The following is a 13519-nucleotide window of genomic DNA, read 5'->3' on the forward strand; positions in this document are numbered from 1 at the left end:
GTCTTCTACCTTGAAGAACGATACAAAATATTTGTTCAAAGTCTCTGCCATTTCCCTGTCTCCCATTATTTATTCCCCAGTCTCATCCTCTGAGGGATCAATGTTTACTTTAGCTACCCTCTTCCTTTTTATATACTATCTGCTTTTATGTTCCTTGATAGTTACTCTCATATTCCATCTTCTCTCTCTTTCTTATTGATTTAAAAATATCTCCCAATCCTCTGGCTTCCCAGTAATTTTGGCAACATTGCCATTGTTTTTAATTTGATAGTATCCTTTACTTCCTTAGTTAGCCACGGATGGTGCTCCCTTCGCTTAGTCTTTCCTTCTCATTGGATACATTTTTGTTGAGGGTTATGAAATATCTTCTTACATGTCTGCCACTGCTCATCAACCGTCTTACCCTGTAATCAATTTTCTCAGTTCACTTGAACCAACCTGCCTTCATACCTTTGTAATGGCTTTTATTTAAGATCAGGACACTGGTTTGAGACCCAACTTTCTCACCCTCCAACTGAACTTGAAATTCAACCATGCTATGGTCGTTCTTTCCTTGAGGATCCTTTACTATCAGATCATTTATTAATCCTGTCTCATTACACAGTACCAGATCTAAGATAGCCTGCCTCCAGAATTTTGAACCAGAGACGATGAAGGAACGGTGATATATTTCCAAATCAGGATGGTTTATGACATGGAGGGGGATTGGGAGGTGATGGCGTTCCCTTGTGCCTACTGCCTTCTACATCTAGGCAGGTCTGGGAGCTGCTGTCGAAGAGGCACCTTGTAGACGGTACACACTGCAGCCACGGTGGCAGAGGGAGTGAATGTTTAAGGTGATGGATGGGATGCTCATCAAGCGGACTGATTTTTCCTGGATGGTGACACGATTTTTGAGTGTTGGAGCTGCACCCATTCAGGCAAGCAGAGATTATTCCATCACACTCCTGACCTGTGCCTTGTAGGTGGTGGGAAAGCTTTAGGGAATCTGGAGGTGATACACCAGTAACTGCTGTATTCTTGTAACCACAGTTCTTATGTGGCTGGTCCAGTTAAGTTTCTGATAAATGGAGATGCTCAGGATGTTGATGGTGGGGCATTCGACGACGGTAACCCCATTAAATGCAAATGTTAGACTCTCAATGTTGATTTTATATGGGGCTTTTAATGATGAAACATGTCCCAAGGCGATTCAGAGGCAGAATCAGACAATGGGCCCAAGACAAAGGACGAGATGTTAGTAGGACGGACCGTGAGTTGGGTTAACCAACTCAATTTCAAGGGGGAGAGCAAAATGGAGAGACAGAGGGGTTTAGTGAGAGCGACTAAATTCCAGAGATTTGGGCCTGAGGCAATTGAATGCTCGTCCACTGCTAGCAGTGTGAAGCGGGCGTGTGATACACAAGAGGCCACCGTCAGAGGGACAGAGAATTCTAGGGACGCAGGAGGGTCGTCGAGCTGGAGGAGGTTTCAGAGATAGGGAGAGGAAAGGCCATGAAGGGATTGAAGAATTTTAAATTGGAGGCATTCGAGGACCGAGAATCAATATGGTGAGTGAACACACGAGTGATGTTGGAGCGTGACCCGGGGAGGGACAAGTACACATATCAGAACTTGGAATAGCTAAAGATTTCAAGTATACAACGTGGAAGACCAGCCCGGGGAGGACTGGAATAGACAAGTCTGGAGTTAATGGAGGAGGGTTCAGCAGCAGATGGGTTGAGGAAGGTGTGGAGATAAACAATGGAAAGGAGATAGATTTATCTCCTTATGATAGAGAGTATTTGGTTTCGGGAGTTCAGCTTGAGGTTGTACGCTGAGATTGTGGACAGTCAGGTTCAGCCTTAGACAGTGGCGGGGGAGGGGGATGAAGTGGTGAGGGGGCGGAGTTTGTGGTGGGGGTAGAACAAGATGGCTTCAATCTTCCCAATATTTAACTGGTGAAAATTCAAACTAAAGAAACAGCAGCATGTAAAAAAATACTGAATCTAAACAGTGAAAGAATATAAAAATATAAAACTGCTAATATTTCATCATTCAGTCATTCTCTTGTTAACCAGAATGGAGCAGAAATCCATCTGCTAATTTTAGATAACAGTTATTGTAGACGGAATGAACTCAAGTTGTTGATGTTCCCCCTGGACAGTGACGTTCCACAACCAGAGTACAGGGGCAGGTCATTTCCCCAGCTGTGTGCAGATGTGGACTCTCCATTGTACGAAGGAAATAGAAAACACTGGAAAACCAATCCTGTAGATCCACTAGGATGATACCAGGGATGTGGAGTTACTGTCAGGGAGGGAATTTGAGAATTATGGGCTCATTTAACTAAAGTTGAAAAGATTATGAGACGATTTGATGAAACACTTCAACATTCTGAAATCTTATGATGAAGTAAATGTTTACACATCGTTTCCATTGTTTGGTCAGAGGGTACACATTCAGGTGAATTCCAAGATTTACGGGCAAGACGGGAAGAATGTATTTCCGTATGTGCTGGTTATGATGCATAATGTATTCCCCAAAACTGTTGCAGATGTAAGTCGATCAATTATAATAGATCATTACATATTTTTGTTGGAAACTAGCTTTTATCGTTAATATCTCACCTAATGAGCAGAAGTTTGGTATTAGACTGGGTGGGGTATTAACGGTCATGGACAGTGAGTAGGACGTTGGGATTAGACTGGGTGGGATATTAAAGGAAATGGACAATGAGCAGGAGGTTGGGATTAGACTGGGTGGGATATTAACGGTAATGGACAGTGAGCAGGAGGTTGGGATTAGACTGGGTGGGAAGTTAACGGTAATGGGCAGTGAGCAGGAGGTTGGGATTAGACTCGGTGGGATATTAACGGTAATGGGTAGGTGCATAGGAACACAAGAACAGCGGTAGGCGATTTAGTCCTTCGAGTCTGTTCTGCTATTCAATGAGACCATGGCTGATCTGTGATCTAACTTCATAAATCCGCCTTTGGCCCATATCCCTTAATATATTTATTTAACAAAAAGCTATCAATCTTTGATTCAAAAATAACAATTGATCTAGGATCAATTGTCGTTTGCAGAAAAGAGTTCCAAACTTCAAACACCCTTTAGGTGTATAGGTGTTTCCTAATATCACTCCTGAAAGGCCATGCATAGGTACAGAAAATAATCAAAAAGTCGAATGAAATGCTCGTCTTTATATCTGAGGACTAGAATACAAGTATGATGCAGCAATACAAAACCCTAATTTTTAAACTATGCAACCTAGATTTCCGAGAATCTCAATCCAGCAGAAATAATTTCTCTCTATCCACCCTATCTCTTCCCTTTAACACATTAAACTTCGATCAGATCACCCTTTAACCTTTCCAATTCGAAGTAACACAAACATAATTTGTTAATCTATCCTTTAATTTAAGTCTTGGAGTCCAGGTATCATTCTGGTAAACCTACGCTGCACTCTGTCCAAAGCCAATATTTCCTTCCTAAGATGTGGTGACCAGAACTGCTCACAGTACTCCAGGTATAGTCTAATCAGGGTTTTGTAAAGCTGCAACTTAACTTCCACACCCTTGTATTCTAGTTCTCTGGATATAAAGGCCAGCATCCCATTAGCCTTTTTGATTATTTTCTGTACCTGTTCATGACATTTTAATGATCTACGTACCTGGACACCCAAGTCTGTTTGGATATGTGCTGTTTTTAAGCTTACCATTTAGAAAGTACCCAGTTCTAATTCTTCTTGTGCCCGAAGTGGTTGACCTCACTTTGACCTATAATGAAATCCATTTGTCACAGTTTTACCCAGAGATCCCTTTGTAAATTTATACTTCCATCTACACTACCGTCTATCTTTCTGTCATCGGGGAATCTGGATATGTGACTTTCTCTGCCATCATCTAAATTTTTAATAAATACTGTGAATAGTTGAGGCCCCAACATAGATCCATTCGGGCCACCACTAGTCACATCCTGCCAATTTGAGTAACTACGTATGATCTCTACTGCCTGTCTCCTGCCACTCAGCCTATTTCCTAACCATTCTCAATTCCGTGGGCTTCTACCTTAGTTAACAGTCTCTTATGTTGGACTTCATAAAATAAGGACACAAGAAATAGGAGCAGGAGTAGGCCATACGGCCCCTCGAGCCTGCTCTCCCATTTAATACGAATATAGCTGATCCGATCATGGACTCAGGTCCACTTCCCTGACCGCTCCCCATAATCCCCAATTCCGTTATCGGTTAAGAAACTGTTTATTTCTGTCTTAAATTTATTCAATGTCCCAGCTTCCACAGCTCTCTGAGGCAGCGAATTCCACAGATCCACAACCCTCAGAGATGAAATTTCTCCTCTTCTCAGTTTCAAATTGGCAGCCTATTATTCTAAGATGATGCCCTCTAGTTCTAGTCTCCCCTATCAGCGGAAACATCCTCACTGCATCAACCTTGTCAAGCACCCTTATAATCTTATATGTTTCAATAAGATCGCCTCTCAAATTTCTCAATTCCAATGAGTAGAGGCCCCAAACTACTCAACCTTTCCTTACAAGTCAACCCCCTCATCACCGGAATCAACTTAGTGAACCTTCTATGAACTGCCTCCAAAGCAAATATATCCTTTCTTAAATATGGAAAACAAAACTGCACGCAGTATTCCAGTTGTGGCCTCACCAACACCCTGTATAACTGTAGCAAGACTTCCCTGCTTTTATACTCCAGCCCCTTTGCAATAAAGGTCAACATTGCATTGCCCTTCCTGATCACTTGCTGTACCTGCATGCTAAACTTTTGTGTTTCATGCACCAGGACCTCCAGGCCCCGTTGTGCTGCAGCACTTTGCAATATTTCTCCATTTAAATAATAACTTGCTCTTCAATTTTTTTCTGCCAAACCTTATATTTTCCAACATTATACTCCATCTGCCAAATTTTTACCCACTCACTTAGCTTGTCTATGTCCTTTTGCAGGTTTATTGTGTCTTCCTCACACATTGATTTTCCTCGCAACTTTGCACCATCAGCAAACTTGGCTACGTTACACTCGGTCTCTTCTTCCAAGTCGTTAATATAAATTATACATTGTTGAGGACCCAGCACTGATCCCTGCGGCACTGCAATAGTTACTGATTGGCAACCGGAAAATGAACCATTTATCCCGACTTCCTGTTTCTGTTAGTTAGCCAATTCTCTATCCATGCTAATATATTACCACCAACTCTGTGAACTTTTATCTTGTGCATTAAACTTTTATGTGGCATCTTGTCAAATGCCTTCTGGGAGTCCAAGTACAACACACCCACTGGTTCCCCTTTATCCACTCAGTTTATTACATCCTCAAAGAATTCCAGCAGATTGTCAAACATGACTTCCCTTTCATAAATCCGTGCCAACTCTGCCTGACTGCATTATGCTTTTCCAAATGCCCTGCTGCTGATTTTTTAATAATGGCTTCTGGAAGTCCATATAAATGCCATCATAGATATTCTGCGGTCCACTACTTTAATCACTTCCCCATAAATTACAGTAAGGTTAGTCAGGCATGAACAAATCAATGCAGGAGGTTGGGATTTGACTGGATGGGAAATTAGCAGTGATGGACAGTGCACAAGAGGTTGGGATTAGACTGGGTGGGATATTAACAGTAATGGGCAGTGAACAGACGGTTGGGATTAGACGGTGGGAAATTAACGGTAATGGACAGTGAGCAAGAGGTTGGGATTCGACAGGGTGGAATATTAACAGTAATGGGCAGTGACCAGATGGTTGGGATTAGACTGGGTGGGATATTAATTTAATGGGCAGTGAGCAGGCGGTTGGGATTAGACTGAGTGGGATATTAACAGTAATGGACAGTGAGCAGGAGATTGGGAATCGACTGGGTGGGATTTTAAAAGTAATGGACAGTGAGCAGGGGGTTGGGATTAGACTGGGTGTGATATTAACGATAATGGACAGTGAGCAGGAGGTTGGGATTAGACTGGGGTGGAATATTAACGGTAATGGGCAGTGAGCAGGAGGTTGGGATTAGACTGGGTGGGATAATAACGATAATGGGCAGTGAGCAGGAGGTTGGGATCAGACTGGGTGGGATATTAACAGAAATGGGCCGTGAGCAGAAGGTTGGGATCAGACTGGGTGGGATATTAACAGTAATGGACAGTGGGCAGGAAGTTGGCTTCAGACTCGGTGACTCAGGAAGGAAAGAAACACTTGCAGAGAATCAATGGGGAACGATCTGTTTTTCTCCCTCTCTGTAGTTTTTTTTGTTTGGGTTGTTTTCTCGGTTTGGTTTTCAGACAATTTCACTATTTGAGCTATTTCGTTTTAAATGTCTTTTGTTTAAACACAGAGCATTTGTGATAATCGAAAAGTTCCCTGATTTGCTATTAAATAGTTTCCTGCTCACTCAGCTCGCTGCCTTCCCTCAACGTTGCCATGGTCTCTCTTTTTCCCAGTCCCAATAACATGGTTTCCATTTGCTTTCAGTCCACACAAGAGATATACCCGAATTTCTCCCCGTCCTTTGTACAGAAACTGCCGTATCCTCTGGATATTGTCAACTCTTCGCATCGTTTCAGATTCACATTGTTTGCTGTTTGATACATTTCTTTGCTATTTTGCCAGTTTCTATTCTGTAACAATCTACGAGTCTAAGATCTGATATTGCACTAAAACAAATCACACCTTGGGGTGTAGAAATAGGTTAATATTGAGCTGAAATAGTGAGTCAGTCCTGCAACTTTATAAATAATTGATGTGACTGCACTTACAATACAGTGTACTGTTCTGGTAGCCTCAGTACAAAGGTTATCGTAGCTGTTCAAGAGAGCAACCACAATGATTGAGAGGATGAGGGGTTGGATTAGGAGGAACTATTAAGTAAATTGGTCATATCACACTGGAGAGATAGGTCGAGAGGTGATACGATTGCTGCTTCACTTTGCCCAGTAGAGTAGAAGCGCTTGAAGGAGTGTAAATTCTAAACTAATCTGTGGAAACAATATTTCAGTGAGGGAGTGGTCATTCTGGGGAACAGGCTCTCCATGGAGATGGTGGACGCAATTCCTATTGATTCCTTAAAGGGCAAATGAGAGAGATTTATTTCAGAAATAACATTTTGGGATGCAGCATAGGAGTAATTTGCAATATGACATGTGGTAATGCAACATGCTGGGGAGGAACAGGTGACTTTGGATCTATGGTTGTCAAAGCTCTCCACCTATGGGGTTTTCACCAACTCCATTATCATTGTAGCATGAGAGTATCAGAGTGTTAGATGGTAAATTACACGCAGCTCGGTCTTTTTTCATTGAGCAATTCCTTTCTTCCTATGCTAGGATATTCAGTCAGCTCTATCATGTTAGAACAATCAAAACTCACTCTGTGTCCTTTCCACTTACATGATTAATTTATCCACTGAAATGGTCCTCGCCCGTTAACCAGAGACTGAGTCCCTCCACTCCCTCTTCAATCGCTTGTTCCTGTCTGTCTCGGTAGAATTTTGTCAACTGGAACAATTGGTGATCGTCGCACTTTGTTAAGAGCTCAGTGATTGTAGAGTTTGGATCTGTGAACACAAATGGCCTCATTAACACACACTTTCAGAAAACTCATATAAACCGCATGTGTCACATTCCATCAATCTATTCTTAAAAACATTTGTCAAACACGACTTATCTACAGCTCATCGATTCCAGCATTCCCTGATCATCCCCTGTATCTGTCAAAGTTGACTAATTCAACCTTGAAATACAGTTTCCAGGAGTTTGCTCACAACGCAGCACCCCTGCTACCCTCTATCTCATCGCCACTGCTCAATAGCCTGCAAAACCCACCAAGAAATGTGCTGTTTCCCTTCCTATTCCTTAGCTGTATAACGATAGATTCTATCTTAAGTTTCCAGGCTCGAAGGGCCGAATTGCCTATTCCTGCACCTATTTTCTATGTTTCCAAGTATTTGAAATTGGAAATACGGATAGCCGTTTTTGATCAATTCTTTATAATACTGTGAAGAAAAGAACGACGGCACTATATATGTGTTGGTTGTCTGGTTGCATTGTGATTAATATTCTAATCACTTATGTGGACATACATAGAAACATAGAAAATAGGTGCAGGAGTCGGCCATTCGGCCCTTCGAGCCTGCACCACCATTCAATAAGATCATGGCTGATCATTTGGCACAGTACCCCTTTCCTGCTGTCTCTCCATATCAAATGAACTGGCATCAATAAATCACTGCGGTAAAGAATTCCACAGTTAACAACTCTCTGAGTGAAGAGGTTTCTCCTCATCTCAGTCCTAAATGGCTTACCACTTATCCTTAGACTGTGACCACTGGTTGTGGACTTCCCCAACATTGGGAACATTTTTCCTGCATCTAACCTGTCCAGTCCCGTCAGAATTTTATATGTTTCTATGAGATCCAACCATGATTTCTCTTTCATAAATCCATGCTGACTTGGACCAATCCTGTCACTATTTTCCAAATGCGCTGCTATTTCATCTTTAATAATTCATTCCAACATTTTCCCCACTACTGATGTCAGGCTAACCAGTCTATAATTCCCCGTTTTCTCTCTCCCTCCTTTTAAAAAAAGTGGTGTTACATTAGCTACCCTCCAGTCCATAGGAACTGATCCAGAGTCAATAGACTGTTGGAAAGTGATCACCAAAGCATCCACTATTTCTACAGCCACTACCTTAAGTACTCTAGGATGCTGACTATCAGGCCCTGGGGACTTATCAGCCTTCAATCCCATGAATTTCCCTAACACATTTTCCTGACTAATAAGGATTTCCTTCAGTTCCTCCTTCTTGCAAGACCATCGGTCCCCTGGTATTTCCGGAAGTTTATTTGTGTCTTCCTTCGTGAAGATGTTCCAAAGTATTTGTTCAACTGGTCTGCCATTTCTTTATTCCCCATTATAATTTCACCTGATTCTGACTGCATGGGACCTACGTTTGTCTTCACTAATCTTTTTCTCTTCACATATCTACAGAAGCTTTTGCAGTCAGTTTTTATGTTCCCAGCAAGCTTCTTCTCATACTCTATTTTCCCCCTTCTAATTAAACCCTTTGACTTCCACTGCCGAATTCTAAATTTCTCCCAGTCCTCAGGTTTGCTGTTTTTTCTGTCTAATTTACATGTCTCTTCCTTTGGATTTAACACTATCCCTAATTTTCCTTGTTAGCCACGGTTGAGCTACCTTCCCCGTTTTATTTTTATTCCAGATGAGGTTGTACTATTGTTGAAGTTCATCCATGTGATCTTTAAATGTTTGACCTTGCCTATCCACCGTCAACCCTTTAAGTATCATTCGCCAGGCTATTCTAGCCAATTTACATCTCATACCATCGAAGTTACCTTTCCTTAAGTTCAGGTCCGTAGTCTCTGAATTAACTGTGTCACTCTCCATCTTAATAAGGAATTCTACCATATTATGGTCACGCTTCACCAAGAGGCCTCGTACAACAAGATTGCTAATTAGTCCTTTCTCATTACACATCATCCAGTCTAGAATGGCCAGCCCACAAGTTGGTCCCTCGATATTTTGGCCTAGAAAACCATCACTAATACACTCCAGGAAATCCTCCTCCACCGTATTGCTACCAGTTTGGTTCGCCCAATCTATATATAGATTAAAGTCCCCCATGATAACTGCTGTACCTTCATTGCATGCATCCTTAATTGCTTGTTTGATGCTGTCCCCAACCTCACTACTACTGTTTGGTGGTCTGTACACAACTCCCACGAGCGTTTTCTGCCCTTTGGTATTCCGCAGCTCTACCCTTACAGATTCCAGATCATCCAAGCTAATGTCCTTCCTCACTATTGAGTTAATTTCCACTTTAACCAGCAATACTACCCCACCTCATTTTCCTTTCTGTCTATCCTTCCTGAATGTTGAATAGCCCTGGATGTTGAGTTTCCAGCCTTGGTCACCCTGGAGCAATGTCTCCGTAATCCGATTTATATCATATCCGTTAATAGCTGCCTGCGCAGTTAATTTGTCTAACTTATTATGATTATTCCTTGCATTGAAGTACAGAACCTTCAGGCTTGTCTTTTTAACACACTTTGTCCCTTTAGAATTTGGCTGTAATGTGGCCCTTTTTGATTTTTGCTTTGGGTTTCTCTGCCCTCCACTTTGCCATATAAACCCGTGCCAGTGCTCCTCCTGCTTGTGCAGCCATTGCTAAAGTGACATGAGAGATGGGCTAACACGCTGAGTAGTTCTAAGTTAATATTAATTGCATGTATAGATATGCCTCTTTGAGCTCACTTTCGGATTTTAGATTATTTGTCGATGCATAACTGTGTAACTGAGTGACATCCCTGAGGAGGACAAAGGGTTTGATTAGGGCAGGGAAAATAGACTACGAGAGGAAGCTTGCAGGGAACATTAAAATGGACTGTAAAAGCATCTTTAGATATGTAAAGAGAAAAAGGTTAGTAAAGACAAACGTAGGTCCCCTGCAGTCAGAATCAGGGGAAGTCATAACTGCGAACAAAGAAATGGCAGACCAATTGAACAAGTACTTTGGTTCAATATTCACTAAGGAGGACACAAATAACCTTCCGGATATAAAAGGGATCAGAGGGTCTAGGAAGAAGGAGGAACTGAGGGAAATCCTTATTAGTCGGGAAATTGTGTTGGGGAAATTGATGGGATTGAGGGCCGATAAATCCCCAGGGCCTGATTGTCTGCATCCCAGGGTACTTAAGGAGGTGGCCTTGGAAATAGCGGATGCATTGACAGTCATTTTCCAACATTCCATAGACTCTGGATCAGTTCCTATGGAGTGGACGGTAGCCAATGTAACCCCACTTTTTAAAAAAGGAGAGAGAGAGTATACAGGGAAATATAGACCGGTCAGCCTGACATCAGTAGTGGGTAAAATTATGGAATCAATTAATAAGGATGTCAAGCAGTGCAGTTGGAAAAAGGTGACAAGATAGGTCCAAGTCAGCATGGATTTGTGAAAGGGAAATCATGCTTGACAAATCTTCTGGAATTTTTTGAGAATGTTTCCAGTAGAGTGGACAAGGGAGAACCCGTTGATGTGGTGTATTTGAACTTTCAGAAGGATTTTCACAAGGTCCCACACAAGAGATTAAAGCACATGGGATTGGGGATAGTGCACTGACGTGGATTGAGAACTGGTTGGCAGACAGGAAGCAAAGAGTAGGAGTAAATGGGTACTTTTCAGAATGGCAGGCAGTGACTACTGGGGTACCGTAAGGTTCTGTGCTGGGGCCCCAGCTGTTTACATTGTAATTACTGATTTAGATGAGGGGATTAAATGTAGTATCTCCAAATTTGCAGATGACACTAATTTGGGTGGCAGTGTGAGCTGCGAGGAGGATGCTATGAGGCCGCAGAATGACTTGAATAGGTTGGTGAGTGGGCAAATGCATGGCAGATGAATTATAATGTGGATGAATGTGAGGATTGGTTGTAAAAACAGAGAGACAGGTTATTATCTGATTGGTGACAGATTAGGAAAAGGGGATGTGCAACGAGTCTTGAGTGTCATGGTACATCAGTCATTGAATGTTGGCATGCAGGTGCAGCAGGTGGTTAAGAAACAAATGGCATGTTGGCCTTCATAGTGAGGGGATTTGAGTACAGGAGCAGGGAAGAGTTATTACAGTTGTACAGGGCCTTGGTGAGGCTACACCTGGAGTATTGTGTACAGTTTTGGTCTCCTAACTTGAGGAAGAACATTCTTGCTATTGAGCGAAGGTTCACCAGACTGATTCCCGGGATGGCCGGACTGACATATCAAGCAGAGTAGATCAACTGGGCTTGTATTCATTGGAGTTCAGAAGAATGAGAGGGGATCTCATAGAAACGTTTAAATTTCTGACGGGTTTAGACAGGTTAAATGCAGGAAGAATGTTCCCAATGTTGGGGAAGTCCAGAACCAGGGTTCATAGTCTAAGGATAAGGGTAAGCCATTTATGACCGAGATGAGGAGAAACTTCTTCACCCAGAGTGGTGAACCTGTGGAATTCTCTGCCACAGAAAGTTGTTGAGGCCAATTCACTAAATAAATTCAAAAAGGAATTAGATGTATTCCTTACTACTAGGAGGATCAAGGTGTATGGCGAGAAAGCAGGAATGGGGAACTGAAGTTGCATGTTCAGCCATGAACTCATTGATTGGCGGTGCAGGCTCGAAGGGCCGAATGGCCTACTCCTGCATCTATTTTCTATATTTCTATGTTAATGCATTGTTATGCAGTTCCTTTGTATCACTCATTTCTGACAAGTATTCTTTTCAAATAAGTTTGCACATCACAAATCCAAAGCTCTTAATCAATTCGACCATAAAAACCTTGCAGAATGGGCAGATACATGATAAATGTATTCAATATAAGTGTGAGGTGGTAAATTTTGGTCGGATGAATAACGAGGCTACCTACTTGGAAAATAAGAATCTAAATGGAGTAGAGATGCAAAGTGATCTCGGGGTACAGATTCACATATCATTAAAAGTAGCAGCACAGGTTATAAAGGCATAACAATGCCAATAAAGCACTCGGGCTCATTTCAAGAGAAATAGAATTAAAAAGCCAGGAAGTTATGTTAAACACATATAGAACCTTGTCTGTCTCATGATTTGAGACAGTGGGGTCGAAATGGCATTGGTCTATATATGCTTTTAAGTGTTCGTTTTTTGCTGTTGTTGTAAAATTGCCTCATGGATGAAAAGGTTGCGCTCAAAGGAGTTCGTGACCCTTTCAATACAGAAATAAATTAGAGAGAACTTTGCCTGTGAGTGTAGTGCCCCTCTGGATGGTTACTCACTTCCCTTTTTCTAATCAGTCCCTGTCCTGTTCCCTCTTCCTGTGTAAGCTCAGGTTCTTGCACGGAATTTGTCAGGACAGAAATGATATGGAAATGAATGATAACCTACCTGTGTCCTTTCTTATTCTTGTTGAAGATGTCAGATCTTCTCCCCTGTTTGGACCTTCAGCCAGGGTGGTGACAGGCGTTCCCAGTTTCTGATGCTCTGTAATAAATATATTAATAGGGGGGTTAGACGGAAATATTAAAATGAGAAGGAGGACGTTGCCTTGTTAAACATGATATCAGTCTCTCCTCACTCATCAGTACAACAGCGGTTAGCTCTGGGATCGAGCATTTCCCGAGTGTTACGATCAACTCTCCACATCAGGTGTGATACATACAACTGCCCAATGACATCCAGTGAGTCCCGCTGATCTCCACAACCCAGTTCCAGAGAGGCTCCCGTCGGCCGAGACCCCGCAATGGGAGCATCCATTGGTGAGATTTACTCACAGTGCAGGCCCAAACCAGCCTTATTCCTGAGGTAGGGAATATTCTGCAGGGAAATGTGGAGCGGGTGATCATTGATGGATTCAATGATCCTTCACTCGGTTTTAAACAGTCTGGCAGTATTGTATTATTTTTATTCACAGATCTTGTTTAATATTTTTGATTTGTTGAGTTGTGATATTAAATTATGGAATTTTATAAATATATCTATCCACATACACA

At 42.1% G+C, this 13519-nt stretch overlaps 1 long non-coding RNA gene across 1 annotated transcript in view; it reads right to left on the reverse strand.

Moving 5' to 3' along the window:
• LOC139229907 (uncharacterized) overlaps positions 1–13004 on the reverse strand; it is a 56611-nt gene extending 43607 nt beyond the window's left edge. Inside the window, exons 1-2 of the long non-coding RNA XR_011587854.1 lie at positions 12915–13004; positions 7389–7555 (exon numbers count right to left, since the gene is read on the reverse strand). This is a non-coding gene — a long non-coding RNA (uncharacterized lncRNA). The remainder of the gene's footprint in view (positions 1–7388; positions 7556–12914) is intronic.
• Between the last annotated feature and the right edge of the window lie 515 nt (positions 13005–13519).

Source organism: Pristiophorus japonicus, chromosome 19 (assembly GCF_044704955.1).
Source record: "Pristiophorus japonicus isolate sPriJap1 chromosome 19, sPriJap1.hap1, whole genome shotgun sequence".
Classification (NCBI taxonomy): Eukaryota; Metazoa; Chordata; class Chondrichthyes; family Pristiophoridae; genus Pristiophorus; species Pristiophorus japonicus.